The 16,237-nt window shown below is 41.5% G+C and overlaps 1 protein-coding gene across 2 annotated transcripts in view; it reads left to right on the forward strand.

Annotated features, from left to right (window-relative positions):
- The window catches only part of LOC116803633, a 54,607-nt gene extending 38,519 nt beyond the window's left edge, over window positions 1–16,088 (forward strand). For both annotated transcript variants that reach the window (XR_004363701.1, XR_004363703.1), the window contains exon 5: window positions 14,931–16,088. The gene's annotated coding sequence lies outside the window, so the exon portion shown is untranslated. The remainder of the gene's footprint in view (window positions 1–14,930) is intronic.
- The last annotated feature ends 149 nt before the right edge of the window (window positions 16,089–16,237 follow it).

Raw genomic sequence — 16,237 nt, forward strand, 5'->3', positions numbered from 1 at the left:
CACCTCGCAAATTCAGGAGGCAGCAACTTATGCTGCTCCAAGGTTCTCTAACCAAACGAGGGACAGAAGTAGAGACGTCCACTTTTGGAATCCTCGGGTTAATGAGCTCAAGTCAGAGAAAAGGCGTCTCCGACGGGTTTGGTTCCTCTCCAGGAACCCTAGAGACAAAACAGCTCTCAACAGAGCCACCAAGGAGCTGAAGGAAACTCTGGTCAGGCTAAGGAAGGAGGCCCTCGACAGCTTTGTTGGTAATCTCGCGCCGGGTGATCCCCACCACAACCTGTGGAATGTTACCAAGCGCATCAAGAGGCCACTGAAGAGGATCCCGCCCATCAGAAGACAAGACAACTCATGGTGCAGAACTGAGACCGAAAGAGCCAACGCATTCGCCGAGCACTTGGAGGAAGTCTTCACACCAGCCAATCGATGTTCCCCAAATGAAGCAGCCGAAACAGCCAGGCTCCTGTCAGAACCTCTCTTTGACTCCGAGTCGATACCCCAGGCCACGGAAGAGGAAATCAGCAATTTAATAGCGGCAATGGGTAACCACAAGGCTCCAGGCGATGATGCCATCAATGCCATTGCTTTAAAGCTCCTCCCCCCTATTAGCAAGTCACTAATCACGACCATAATAAATAAGTGCTTGCAATTGGGGCACTTCCCTTCATCATGGAAACGCGCCGAAGTAGTTATGATCCTGAAGCCTGGTAAACACGAAGCCAATCCCGCCTCCTACCGCCCGATCAGCCTACTACCAGTACTCTCCAAGATACTCGAAAGAGTATTTTTGACCAGAGTATTGCCGGTGATTGAGGAGGCTGGTCTGATCCCTGATCACCAGTTTGGCTTTAGGCGCCGCCACGGGACACCAGAGCAAGGCCACCGAGTAGCGCAATATATCCTGGACGCCTTTGAGAATAAGAAATACTGCCTAGCAGTAATGCTGGACATTAAGCAAGTCTTTGATCGTGTTTGGCACCCCGGTCTCCTCCTAAAGCTCAAAAACGGCCTGCCCCAGCCATATTTCAAGTTCTTAAAATCGTTCCTGGAGGGCAGAAGATTCGCCGTCAGGTGTGGAGAAACGCGCTCAGAAGTAAAAGAAGCCCGTGCAGGAGTTCCCCAAGGAAGCGTTCTCGGTCCGCTCCTCTACAACGCGTATACGGCTGACCTGCCGGTGATACCGAGCCAGTACATTATGGCAGCCACTTACGCCGATGATACTGCGTTCCTAACAACAGCAGATACCCCAGCAGAGGCCTCCCAGACTATGCAGGAGCAACTAGATCTACTGAACACGTGGCACACGAGATGGAATATATCAGTAAACAGCGACAAGTCAACCGCTACCACCTTCGCAACTAGACGCGGCACTTGCCCACCAGTTAGTTTCAACGGGTTCCCAATCCCAGAGGTAGCCAATCCAAATTATCTTGGCTTTACACTGGACAGGAGACTTACATGGAGACCACACCTGCTAAAGAAGCGGAAACAGGCGGAGAACCGAGTCCGTGAATTCTACTGGCTGATGGGCAGACAATCTAAGCTACCGACTTCCACTAAGCTCCTTATCTACAAAGCGATCATAAGGCCAATCTGGACGTATGGCATTCAACTGTGGGGCACTGCATCGAAAAGTAACATCAACATTATCCAGACATTCGAAAACAAAACGCTCCGCACAGTCATAAACACTCACCCTTTCCACGATAATGCCACTATACACGAGGTCCTCAGCTTCCCCTGGGTGAAGGATGAGATTAAGAAAAGCAGCAGGCAGTACATGCAGAGGCTTCAAGACCACCCAAACAACCTGGCACAAGACCTGATGGACACCAGTCAACGCACCAGGAGGCTGCACCGATCACACCCTTTGGACCTCTCTGGGATTAGACACGCAAATTAAATTAAATTATACACATACATTATTATATACTTCATACATACAATATCGACAGTTATTGTATAGTTTCGCAACAATTTATGTAATCAATTAATTCTCTACCGTTAAGTTTAGTCATCAAATTTAATGATTGTCCGCGAAGGACAGTTTTAAATTAATATATCCAAAAAAAAAAAAAAAAAAAAAAAAAAATGTGGCTTTACACCCGCACACTCGCCCACACAAATACTCTGGCACCTTGGGGAACATGCATTTTGGTCATGTTTACAATGTCAGCTAGGATAACACACTGCGGATTGCAGCGGTTGTGTGTCTGTGTGTGTGCTGCCGAGCTTTCACACTGGAAAAAAATTGTGCACTTGGAAATATTCCTTGCATTTAAGGAAGAGGCATAGGTTTCTGATAGTTTCTGCTCAGGAACTATTGACTTACAAAATTTTCATTATCATTTAAAAAATTATCATTTAAATAGAAAAATATTATTGATGTTTTTCAATCTTTCTTATTGAGTATTGCTCACTTTTGGTAGGTTAATATATCACTAAAAATTAGTAACTACTTACTGAAATTTGGAAATGTACCATTAAAAAAGGCATTTTTTCAAAATAAAACTAGGTTTATATTTGGTGCATCGAATTTCTCCCAGTGTCTAAGCCATGTCAGCGAATTAGGCCAAGAGAGGGGTCGCTGAGAGAGCGCTGGCTGGCATCAGCTGTTTGCAACGCCCACGCACAGCTGAGCGGTACGGTGAGAGAGTGAGCTTTTTGGCGAGAGCGCGCCGCTCAGCTGGGAGCGTGAGTCCTTTCGGTTCGAAGGACTCGGGCGTCGGTGCTTGGCCAAGTCATGGCTCGGCTTCGCAACCTTACCTGGCCGAGCTTCGTCCTGGCTTTGTTTACATGCCTTTCAGGCGCTCCCGCTCCAGCTGCTCCTGCTCCACTGCCGCTCCTGCGATCCTGCCTGCATTGCAGGACGAGGACGAGGACGAGTTAGCAAAGCCAGCGAGCGACCCACTTCGGGCGGCGGCCAGGCGCTTTCAATTTCGTTCAACCTGAATCCTGTAACACACACACAGAGTCCTGGAAACGAGTCCGATTCGAAAGACGAGCCCATCCATCGGCAGCGGACTCGGCGCTTGCTTTCAATTTCGCCTCGTTATTCGTTGGTGGCCGTTGGGCGGCCTCAGTCGTGTTTTTTTGTTGTGCCCGTTCGCGCGTGTCCTGCTGGCTGCTAAATGCCAGCTGCCTCCTGTCCGCTGGCACTCCGTCGTCCAACAGCCGAGCTCGGGAGCTGCAGTTCGTCCGCGCCCATAGACCATATGAATTTCTACCAATTTTCTACTCATCGGTGTAGCGCTAATAACAAATAATAATACAAAATTCTGGATAATATGCAACGCGATTCGCAAGAAAGGGGCGATTTGGCAAAGAAAACTTAGGACTAACGCCCACCCGAGAAGATGTTTGTGTGTGCAAGGAATGCGGTTAATAATTGATTCGGTCCACAACTGGACTGCGGCGCAGGAAAATTCGTATCGTTTCGTGCAGAATAAATAATGCAAAAATTACAGTGCAAATGTAATATGGAATTACAATCACAACCGTATCAAGGTGACCACAACAAACCTGCAATTGTCACTGCAACGTCGCTGGGCGCCCTTTGCTTTTGTCGATTCTGACCACCAGGTAAGGAGCTCCATCAACCAAGAAAACTGGAGCTGGAAAAATCGGATCCACCAGGCACGGCGGCGTCGCTCAAGTGACAATTGCAAATATGCAAACCCAACGCAAACAACAGCACTCAAAAGCGAATCAATCAATAATAAAAAGAAAAGGAAAAGCGACTAAAAGCAGATACTTTTAAATTCCACCTTCAATTATTTCGATTGACAGGTGTGTGCATTGCAAAGCCAAATACAATGGCCGGAAATTAAATATTCGTATGAATAATATAATTATGGCGACCCACATAATAATTAAATTTCAATCATATATAAATATAAAGTAAAATAAAATAAAACAAATAAAATTATAAAACAAATACAACAATATCTCAAATTCAATGCAACCATAGAGTTAACGAAATTATTGCAATAATAATAATAATAATGCCACAGAAATCAAGGCAAGATAAAAAATGCCATCAATTCAGTTATTAAATCACAACACATTATTTGAAAATGACATTTAATGTCGTGTTAATATACATCTGATTTAAATTGACAACATAATTTCCTATTATAAAACATATTTCGTTACCCATACACATATAAAACGGCTGATAAAATAATTGAATTTACTATAAATTAAATAAATACATTTTCATCAAATAAACGATATATTCATTTGGCATACAAACAGTGGGTAACAAAAGCGCAATCTGCGAATGCCAATCTGACAAGGGCCTTATATAATCAAAATAATTCATAACGCATAAATAATGATATTGAATTTCGGATAAGTAATAACAAAGGGAAACCTGAGAAATGCAAATGGAAGTCGTGCAAACAATTGGGGGAAAAAAGGGCGGAATGTCCATAAGTATACACAGCTGCTCAAGTAACCAAACACAATTCAGCCAGGCAGCATGAAAAATGATAATGACAGGCGCCGCAAACGTGAAAAGTGATTACATATAAACACACTCAAATGTATCTGCATGTAGCCATAATAATCGAACTGCTTATCGATGGTGAAATATTAATTCGAGCCGTGAGTTTTGTTTTTGTTGCGTCGTCCTAATGCCGATAAATCACAAGTCCTTGCCAACTGGCTCTTGGTGTTGTTTACCTGTAAGGACCTGCTAATTTGTTGCCACAGGAGCGTTACTCATTTCCGAGCAATTACATTAACGCCACAATCGTTTTAATTAGGCCAGCCACATGCAGACAAGCAGACACACAGTGGGCAACGAAAGCATCTCTTCAGCTCGCATCTTGAACGCAATATGAAAAAAATGCGAACGCAAAGTTTTCCCTGTGAAAAGTTCACCCTTTTTCGCTTTCGCCATTGGCGTCGTCATCGGCGTCGTTGTCTGCCAGTCGAGACAACTTTGTTCAGGTGTTGTTGGTTGTTGGAACGTTCCACGTTCCTCGTTGCTCGCTCCTCGTGTTTTCACCAGAGTGTTGAGGGTTGCCTCCAGGCGGTCCCACCTTTGACCTTTCGTCGTTTGTTTTTGGCAAGCAAGGCACCCATAAAGGATATGATATAATTTTTTTAATATTTCATATTATATTAAGACATTTTCTCGTACACAGCATTTTGCATACGAGGTAAATCAAATCCTTACCATCAAAAGTTTCTTTATAGAGCATGAGTATCTTTTGAATATAAACAGATTTTTTAATTTCATTCTTGCGTTGAAATAGAAAAACACTAAACAATTATCAGATTATTGCCTTAATGGTTTCTTGCTTAATAGTTTTTGGTGTCAAAGATGTGCAGTAAAGTTATAAAATATTAACTATTATCACACAACTCTAAGATACATTATGAGTGCTCAAGTTTCCAAAATTGGTTTCAGATTGATTTAGAATTTTTAATTAATGTAGTTAACAAACTTTTATAAGTTTCTGTTCATTATTTAACTGAAACTAAACTAAAATATATATATATTTAAAAACCTCTAGATGTTATTTTGGCATTCTTTATATATAAAATTCCCACTTTCCTGTGCGAACGCGACTTTTTCATAATTTAAGGCTTGCCGGAGTGACTTTTGCACCTAATTTCATGTTTCAAATTGGCTTTCGACATAAGCATGTTGAGCCAGGGACCTTCTTTGCTCTCCCAGTTGACCTTCAGGGAGCATTTGGGCCAACATTTTTCGCCCACACTTGCCTGCTTACCTTTCGTGCCTGGTAACAATTTTTCAAAATTCAGTTTCAGCCGGGCTAAGGAAGCGAAAGTAGTAGTGCAAAGTGGCCAACCGGCAAACGCATACGAATTAAATGTTGGCGAAAAACTAGAACTTGTCTCAAATTGGTTGGCAGGAGGTGCTTAGCACTCATCGCACAGGCTGCCATCGGCGAACGTGGCCATAATTCAAACGACGGCGCAAACTACTTAATGTTATTAGATATGTCTTTTTGGTCTCGTCCGCGGCCACGCCCCCTTCCTGCAGCTGCGGGGGCGGGCAAAACTTTGGCACGGATGTGTGTGCCTGTGTTTGTGTGTGTGTCGGCCAAGTTTATGCTGATGTTGTTGATTACATCTGCCGCTCCTGTGGTCGGCCGCCTTTTGGCCTCGTCCTGCCACAGGCACATCCACTGCTCCTTTTTCTTTTTAATTTTTTGTGTGTCCTCAACTTTCCCTCGTTGACATTTCGTTTTCAGCATTTTTCATGTGAGCAAGTTTGTGCGTATTTCGCCATTTTTTCCCCCCTGACTCTTCTAGCTGCAGGTGCTGCATTTAAAATGAAATACGGTCGACTTTTTTGCGGTTGAGATAAATGCGGCTCAGTTTGTTTGCTCCTGCGCTTTTTTTCTGCTGGCTAACTTATTAGATTGGTTACCCTGGCCCATTTCACTCTATGCAAGTGGTTCTCCATCTCGCTGTACTTGCTGTTTTTCAGACAGTTGACGTTTGTTTTTGTGGAATTACACGGTAGCTGAATGGGGTTTATTTACTAGCTCAGATAAAAATACTTTGTTGGAAGTCCCAAGTAGTTAAAAACTATTTTATTTTTTTATTTCAGGCTCAAGGGTAATTGAATATGATCACAGCACGTACTTAGATAAATCTTAGAATGTATTTCTACACACATTTCCGCTTCTGCTAAATAGAAATCCAATTTATAGTTCGGTCTTAAAAGCCTCTCTGCATTTGCATTGCAACAAATGCAATATCTGTAGACCAGGTTTGAGTTATCCTTGGCGCCCGTTTCCAAGATTTCAATTAGCCAGAGCAGCAGCCAATCAGGCAATGTGCGCCACTTAAAACTTTTAGCCAACTTGGAGGGTCAGTGGAGTGCTGTTACCAATTTGGCGATGAAATGGATGGCTTAAAGGGGAATCATGAACCGGAAAGAAGACTCAGACAACTTGGCAGCGGAATGCAATTGCCATTATTTGTGGATTTCCATGCGAGCCGTGAATAAGTCGACAGAAATTTCCATCTGCTGCAATGAAAAATCGACGTATTTAGTATTTGTCAGGTTCGCTGTGAAGATTTTAAGTCGCTGGGATTAAAGAGACAAAAAAAGGAAGGTTTATTTGCATTTGGCAAATTTACGCTTATTGCCGGCGGAATGGGAATGGCAGCTATTTTGGCCCGGTTTAGGGTTGTTTATGGCCTCAGCTTGTGGCGATAGGCCTTTCATTTATTAACTCGAATTTGCATCTAAGCTGTTTGCAATGGGGACGCAGAAAAGGGCGTAGGCCTAAGAAAACATCAGCTAGGACAACAAATTAGGCACAGCATGTTCATGCAGCCCGATCTTAAAAAAATTTAAACACGCAGATTTATCAAGATCTAGGGGTAAATTCCTTCTAACCCTTAACACTCACTCACTGAATGGCTAATTTGAAGCGGGCTGAACTGTTGAAGAGTCCCTAAATTATGGGGGCATGTTTCGCATGGCGCTCTGATTTGCCAACTTGCTTCGCCAGCACGAAGCACACACACTTTTCCGTTTGCTTTAACTTTTAAGTGTTGCTTTGTTTTCCGCAGCAAGCAGCCTCCCTGCCGTTTTTTTTTTGAGCTCTGAGTTTTGTGGGCCATAAGCTGTAGCTGTAGGATCCTTGTGAAAGGACCTCAGACTCAGACTCGCTCGACGAGCTGTTGACATTGTGTGCGGTTATTGCTGCTGTTGTTGTTACTGTGCGCCAGGAAGCAAACACTCAGCGCCTACTTAGGCAGCTTTTTCGCCTTTCAGCCGTGTTTTGCATTGTTTTTTGAGCTCCGGAGGCTGCGGATGCAGTTGCTCGGGCCCCCAGCTCGAGTGGGCGTCCTCGAAAAAATGCCTGCCAGGGTCATTTGTTCATTTGCATTCGCTAGACTGGCATCTTTTATGCATTTAGCATTCGGCTCGCTTTTCTCGCTTTGTAGCCCTATCGAAATTCCGCTTTAAAATAATTAAAAAATTTGTAACGCAAATGCAAATGCAAATGAAGGAGTGGCCCGTGGGCGTCCAGTGGACATTTCAAACGAATTGGCATGTGTCGTGGCAAAAGTCTAAAACTAATTGGGTTATGTCCTCCCCAGACGCTCGTTGTCAGCCGAGTTGCTCCGTCCAGCTGAGCCCATCTCATCTGAGTGCCCAGCTCGTTGTCCTCAAACAATCGCATCGCCCATGACGTTGATGGCTCTTAAACTGCTCTTCATTTGCGCCACCACCACCACTCACCCATACTCATGCAAGCAAAAGTGGCAACACGAATGGGATACAAATCTAAGCCCTAACAGTTGCAGTTCATCCGTTTATGGGCCTTCTCATCTGCCATCTACAAGACTCACAGGCACAGATTTCGCGTTCGTGTTTCGGATTTCGGTTTACGGATTCCGAATTCCGGACATATACCTGTGTCCGTATCCGTCTGTCCGTCCGTTCGGACTGCATAATTTAGCAGGCCGTTAGTGCAAGCCCGGTCGGCCAAATTTCTTGTTGCCAATATTGTTTTGCGGTCGACATTGGGCATTGCCATCTGACAGTTAAATGGAACTTAATTTGAATAGTTGTTAATGTGGCTCTTGGGATGGAGGAAATGCACATAAAACTTTAATGTTCAATAATTGGGCTTACGAATAGAAGGAATTATTGGATTATTTTCTGAAACAAACATCTAAATCATATTGAGAAATTAAAAAGCGGCAAAACTTAAAAAGTGATGGGAAAATTGGTTTGTTATGTTTTGAGATCCTGCTAAAACGCATGAAATTTTTCACATTTCGTTCAAAATAATTCAATTGAATCGTGTGCCTTCAAAATACTTTTCACTTCCGCTAAATCAATCAATAACAAATTTCACAAGAGTTATATTTGTGCGGTTTTCGCATTCCCATCCAGTGGTTAACCATGGGTTTCATCAGAGCGATTTTCCGCGAATGGCGCGATGTCAACAATGTGTTTTGTGCATGTTACATTTTCCATTTCCCATTTCCAGCTTGCATTTGCATAACGCGTTGCTCTTTCGATTTCCACCTGGCCGGATGGCTGATTCAGCGACTGGGTGACTGGTTGACTGGCTGTCCTGCCAGAGGCAGAGCCACCTGTCATTGTCATGGAATGGGAATGGGAATGGGAAGGCAATTGGAATGGGTAGGGTATGGTTAAAGGGGTGGTAACGGGCGACAAGTTGAGTAGATAACAATGACAATGACGGGCTCTGGTTGTTGTTTGTTGCCATTCGATGTATTTACACAGCCTTATTTGTATATATCACAGAGGAGACTCCATGCTGCACACACACACCACAAACAAACACCTCAATAAACAACGGCTATAATGGGCTGTTATCATTGAGGGGGCGTTCCCATTGTTTTGTGATTCGATTGTGTGAATAGGGCACAAGTCACTGGTGACCGCCCCCTGTGGTGCGTTGAATCAACAAGTCCCTAACTTATTATTTAACTCAGCGATTAACAAAGAGAAGCAACGAAAATCAATCATACGCCAAGTGTGTCAATATGTCAGGCACTTTCTGCTTTCTGCTGACCCAGCCATTGTCTTTTCGTTATTTTAATATACGATTTTATATATATATTATACTCTGATTTGGCCCTGAGGTCAGGTTGTCTAAACAAAGCTAACCTCATTTTGTTGCCGCCCTTTTTGTTTGCTGTATTTGCCCTTTTGCCATAGACAAGCAAAGCCTCCTCCAAACAAACTGACCCCAATAGAGGGAAAACAATAAATTGCGAAATGGTTGAGAATGCAAAGATGCAAAAATAAATTCAGAGACTTCGACACCCACACACAAAGAGGTCAGCTGAGTAATGCGGCTAGTGCCTGGTGGATGGCAAAATAACAAAATGCCAGTGCAACTTTCAAGTGGGATGAACCTTCCACTTGGTGCCAACTTCCTCGGCTAGAACCTGAACCGAACTCAACTCAACTAAACTGAACTGAACAGTCCGGCCGTGATATTTTATGGGCTCCGTGGACGGGCACAGCTAGTAAATAAAAAGTTGCCATTATAATTCTGAACCACCAGGGGGACGGCTGAAAGCGGAATACGGAAAGATAAATAATCCACGCGAGGGAAAAAAGATAGAAAGTTGCTTTTGCTTAGTCAGAAGTCAACTGCTATTTTAATATGGTAGAGACTGCAACTTCAAGCTTACGGCAATGATAAATGAAGACTAGTCCTAGAAAAAATATTTTATTATAAATTAAAACAGTTAAGGAACAGGAGATATTCTTTACTCTTTAATAAGACTTGAAGTATTTAGTTTTAGGCATTTAATTTTGAAATTATTGTTCCAGAAAAATGTGCATGTCAAATTTTTCATTTAGCTCATGGTTTATCCTAACCAAATTCCTCATGGGAAAAACTAAACATATATCTTTAAAGCTTAGAGCTCTTACGCAGGCTTTTAAGTACTCACTCGGTTGCATGGAGGGGTCAAAGGGGAAACCTCTCATCCGCCACTGAAATCCCGGCTATATGCGAAGCAGCCATAAAAAGCAACACGACGGGCTTCATATGCAGTTTATGTCATTTGCAGCGGGCTGCATGTGCGCTTTAAGCGGAGCAAATGGCCTGGGGCTCTATCATTTTTTTTTTTTCGAGTTCTAGCCATTTCCTGGGGCCAGCCAGTAATGACCAACGGCTACCGGCGGCCAACAACTCCGGCTCAAAACCACTCGGCCACTTTATTGAAGTTTTTCCTAGCCATTTCATTTCGCCTTCCCGTCTTTTTTTGCGCACTACCCCCTTGTAATTTATGGGCCAGAGAGGTGGAAATGGCCAGTCCTGTTGCCTGTGGTGCATCGGTGGAGTACTGGGGTACTTTGTCTTAATCTGGGGCTCATTCTACGCAACATTGCCCTTTGTCCGGCTTTTATGGGTTAAATTAAGCGGAAATTATTCCGTATGGTCATATTACGTATACGCCAGGTTAGTTGCAGCACTACCATTATTTCGTCGACTAGGCATTTTATGCTGAAGTGGATATTAGTTCCACAGCCTTTAATGCTCGAATATATCCATTATGGGTCCTTATCTCTCCTTCAACCATCGAGCAGTTCAAGTTCAGCCATCGTTATAAACTGACAAGAGACCCATTGCGAGTGTCAGAGAACTCCCTGAACTTAGTCTGACATGCAGTTCTCCAATGGGTTTTCAGGCATTTTGGGCAAGTGTCTGATGCCAAGGCGGCGACCCCTGCACGTCACTCAGTCAGGGAGTCAAGCACACGAGCCTGGTGTCAGTTAGTTCGCCTAACACTTTAATTAAAAATCCCAGCAAAAGGAGCAAAATCGAAAGTTATGAATGTTCAACTTAAAGTGTCAAGGAAGCAGAAACTAGACAGCCAGCTAAACGGAGGAAGGAGTGGAAAAGTGAATGAGTAGCTGAGTTCTCCTTAGAAAAAAACTAAATCAAAATCGAATGGATAGGAAGAAAATATTCGTCGCACTTATATATAGAGCCAAGTGAAGGCTTTCTGCCAGAAAAATAGGTGAAGTGATAGGAGGGGCTATAAAATAATAATGTTATTCTCGCACAGCCAACGTGGTGAAACCCTGAGCATTATATTGAAATTGAAATCGAGAAAATAGAAAAATTCCGAACGAAAATAAACGCTTATTGATATTTGCTCCAGCGATAATCAATAATATTTCCGGTTCCTACTGGTATCCAACGTATCCGTATCCGTTTCAATGTGTTCGTGCCTATGCAAATCGTCCACATTTGTGCAAAATTATTTTATTGACAAATTTGACTGGCAATGGCGTCGAAATAGTACGAACTTTTGCCTTATTGAGCCATTCGAACGGCGAACATGTTTCATATTCATATGCGTATATAACGCTAAGTGTGTTATTAAAACGATGCAATAACCCATAAGCGACACTAGATGTCAATACTCAAATAAAGTATAGTAAATAAATTCTAGAATAAATGACATTATTAATGAACGTTCGCATATCGTTGTTCTGCCTTGCATTGATCGCGAATTTAATTGGCACAATCATTGGTGTGTGATTAGATCTGCATTTAAGACCAGTTTTAATTTTCTACTCATATTAATGTGTTCGCATAGATACTGTAGTTTTAGTGCACAGTGCAGATAAATATGCTTTAAGCCAACTGCTCGAAATGTTTTCCATGTTTTCTAGAGTTTAATTAGTAATAAAATCAGTAATTATCCTGCGCAAATGCGTTGGCACTGACCAAAAATGAACTCAAAATGGGCGTGGCAAAGCAGCCATAAAACGCGAAACAATCCAAACCCATTGGCCATGCCACAGAAGTCAGCTTAAAATAAATTTAAATTTTAATTTTAATCTCGGTTCCGCTCGCTCGGCAGCGACACACACAAAAGCCAACTTTGTTGGCGGTGGTGAAAGTCTGTTGCCCCCACCCCTTTTTCCTTTTTTGGCCATCCCGCCCCCTGTTTCCATCCCATCATCCCTTTACCAGGGAATCCGTGCCACTGCTGCGTAGACAACTTCCAGTGGCCCAGCTGCCATCTCTGTGTGTCCCTGTGCAAGTGAGTGTGGTCTGATGGAATCCTTTGGCAGGTCCCTTTGCCTCCTGGAGTCCTGTGTAGTTTAGGTGAATCTGTGGACCTCACTCAAATCACTCTGCAATTTATCATCATCTTAATATCATAATACTTGTATATATCGCTTTATATCATCAACTCACCGTTCGTAAATAAGAAATAAGAAATCGCTGTATTTTGTATTATTTTATGGTAAATACTAGGAAAAGGGTATATGATATCCGTCATTTTGTTGGCTGTAAAAGTGGCGGCTGTGGGATTTCTGAGCGGCTCTTTACATATGCATGCAGGATGAATAAATAAAGCGCAGTGCTTCGCTCCGGTTCATTTCTGCCTTCTACCTTTTGGCTGCTGGGCCACCACCTTGCGATATGACGTATACGCCGCGTTGTCTGACACTGAACGGCAGCCCTTTGATGCAATGTCTCCTGTGGGGCAGTAGTCGACTCCCTCTATTTGCGTAACCGAGCACATGTTGAGTCATCCAGTGGGCGTTTTTGCTGCTCTATATGCGATTTTGTGGCCGCAAAACAATTTCGGTATTATAGGCAAAATGGGCAAACGGTTGAATGCCATTAGACTGTAATTAAACAACTTGCATAATTTAGATTTTTTTTGCTCCTGATCTCCTGATACAACGCCCACGACATGGGATTGTTATAATTTGGCATTGCTATCGATTTTCACAGTGGCATTCATACTGCAGCGTTAATTGGTGTCATCTAAATTCATATTTCCTGGCACAGTTTGCTGAATCAACCAACGTACATACACACATACAATAGGCGTGTGTTGACCTTTTTGGTTACCAATGGTCAATATGTAAATAGGTTGGCAATTAAAATGCTGGCAGGGTATATTTTGTTAATTAGCCAAGAAAAAAATGTGTAATTGGCTTTGGGTTCTGCAGGTTGGAAAGCTCTCTGCACTACTAAAAGCAATTCTTTTTTTTTTTGTTATAAAAGTCTCCAATTTGACCTTTTAGATTTTACGATGTGCACACGGACATTTTTATACGTATCTAATTTATTATTTCTCTGTTATTATAAATGTGTTTGAAAACACTAAATAAAAGTATACAGTAAAGTTAAATTTAAACAGAGGTGTCTTAAAAGGTAGTGGAAAAAAGACGCTTTTAAACAAACTGGTTTGCTATCTGGTGTCCTATTTGTTTCAAATCGTTGTATCTCGTTGCTTGCCATTTTGTTTGTGCCAAAAATAAAATAAAAATGCAGAGCCAAGCAACACGTCAGCGTCAGCACATTTGGGCCAACTTTCAACTACACTGTAAATATATTCGCGATATATTCGCTATATACCTGCCAGCTGGCATGGTTGGTTCCTATGTGCCATATAGTTTTTTTCCTGCTATTTTATGTTATTTTTTTGGGGCGTTGCCGGTGCTGACTTTTAATTAGCACTGAGTGCGTGCCGAACTGAGCCAAAAGCCGTACAAATTGTTATATAAACACATACACACGCCCAACAAAGTGTTTTCGAGGGCCTAAAACATTGTCGCCGCCAAATGAAGTTGGCTAGCACGAAAACTACGCAGGTCACGAGGAAATTAGTAGCCCAAGGTGCTGTGTGTATTAAAAAAATAAAACTGGCAAGTGAATAGTCTTGAAATGGCAGCGGAAATGAAATTAGGGGAAAGTGGGGGAAAGGACGTGCTTGCAGCCCTGAAATGGAATTTTTACTAACCCCCATATCCCTTTTTTCCATGGCTTAAGGTTAAATGTCCTTTGGAGAAAAAAAACTAATAGCAAAAAGCGGGCGATGGCCTGCCTCGCTTATTTTGCATTTTTGTGTGTTGTTTCCCATTTTTAATTTACATGTTTACGCCAAAATAGCATGCAGACGGTAAAATATTTGTAAAATATGAGAGAAGGAAATTCCGGTAATTTTTAATTGCCCAAAAATATTTAAAGTAACATTTACCAGCTATTTCGATGGAAAATGATGCATGCGTTTCTTGCAACGCTATAAAATGCAAAGAATTTATATTTTTCTATATTATAACCCTCACAAAATGTAGCTGGCATTTTGGCTTGTCTGATATCAGCCCCAACTTGAACTTTCATTGCACGAACATGTTAATGAAGTGGAATAAAATGGCTGAAAAGAGATTGCAAAGAGTTTAAAGTTTAGGGGGCATGAAAAAATACTGCAACATTTCTTCTGATAAAACTGTTTACACGACTTTTAGCATTGACATTTTACTCTATTTAACACTATTAAAGTTTAAGTTTTGAGGTGAAGCCATTGAGAACTTTGCAACGCAGATGTTAAGGTCATTATTTATAAAAGATATTAATATTTACATTTGGTTTAACCCCTCTAAACTTGGATACATTTTGCAGCTTAGCATTAAAATTGTAACATTTGTGTATATTCATATGGATTAGTCATAAGTCCGGTTATGCATAATATGTTATTCACATGTTCCTTGCAGTAAATCCGTCTCTGAATCTAAGTTAAGATAATGCTGTGCAATGAGCGAGTGAAAGCGAGAAGAAAAGTGGGAAAATGTAGCATTGTTACGATGATTATCTGCTGATTTACTCTATGGGTGTATTTTTGCAGCAGTTGTGCATGTCTTAAAATAAAAGATAACCAGCTAGGGAGTATTTGCCGCAGAATTCACTTCCAAGTAGAGAACAAAGAAATCAAGGAGCTGCAGGATAACATAAGAAGATCAAAAGAAATTCAAAACAAAATAATATGATATATGTATATGTGTGAGTTTAGAATTTAGATGCTTTTTGATACCCCCAACAGACATTAGCTAGGCGAAAGGCAAAATATGCATTGAAAATTTTATAGAAAACAACGCAACTTAGGCAAAACATACATATATATATATTTAAATACCAAATACTTTGTTTAAATGGTCATAATCCCACAAGGAAATCAAGCACAGCTCCAACTAAAAAATGTCGATGGATACACCCAGACAATACGCCCAAAAGTATGCAATTTGATTGTGCAGATAGAATATTTTTTAAATGTTTATAAGCAGAGATTGAACTATTTGTAAAACATATTTTAATAGACACCGAAAACCAAAGAACAAACTTTTTGAAACATATTTTTTATATACAAACAAGACGACGAAAAAGTTGAACACTGCGAATATGCACAAAACATATATCTTTCGGATAACCCTAGCCTAAGTTAAACATTTGTACAATTTTCATTTCGGATACATACACATACACATACACATACATTTACTTTCGATGGTTTCACGACAACTTATTTTAGGCCTGGCATACGAACATTCGGTTAAAGCTTAAGCAAGTAATCCAAAGTACAATCATTTATGTCAAACGGGACAACACCACAGCACACCAGATATATTGGGCAATGATAATTCTGAAATAGAAATACAAAGCGATAAGGTTGAACAGTCGTTTTTACAGGGACATAAGAGATCGAAACACTTTTTGCTAACAATTTTTTAAAATTCGTTTTACACACTCGCTTTATAAGATTGCTAGGCGATTTCAGGATAGACCGCTAAAGATACAACAGCAGTATAGTTTTCAAACTGAAGCGAAACGGTTAATGGAAAACAATTGAAGGGAAGATATTAAAGATATTTAATATTAATTATTTAGACTAAACTTGAGCTTAGGTCCGTCGACAAAACCACTCCAAAACCGAA

This window comes from Drosophila sechellia, chromosome 2L (genome assembly GCF_004382195.2).
Source record: "Drosophila sechellia strain sech25 chromosome 2L, ASM438219v1, whole genome shotgun sequence".
NCBI classification, from domain to species: Eukaryota; Metazoa; Arthropoda; class Insecta; order Diptera; family Drosophilidae; genus Drosophila; species Drosophila sechellia.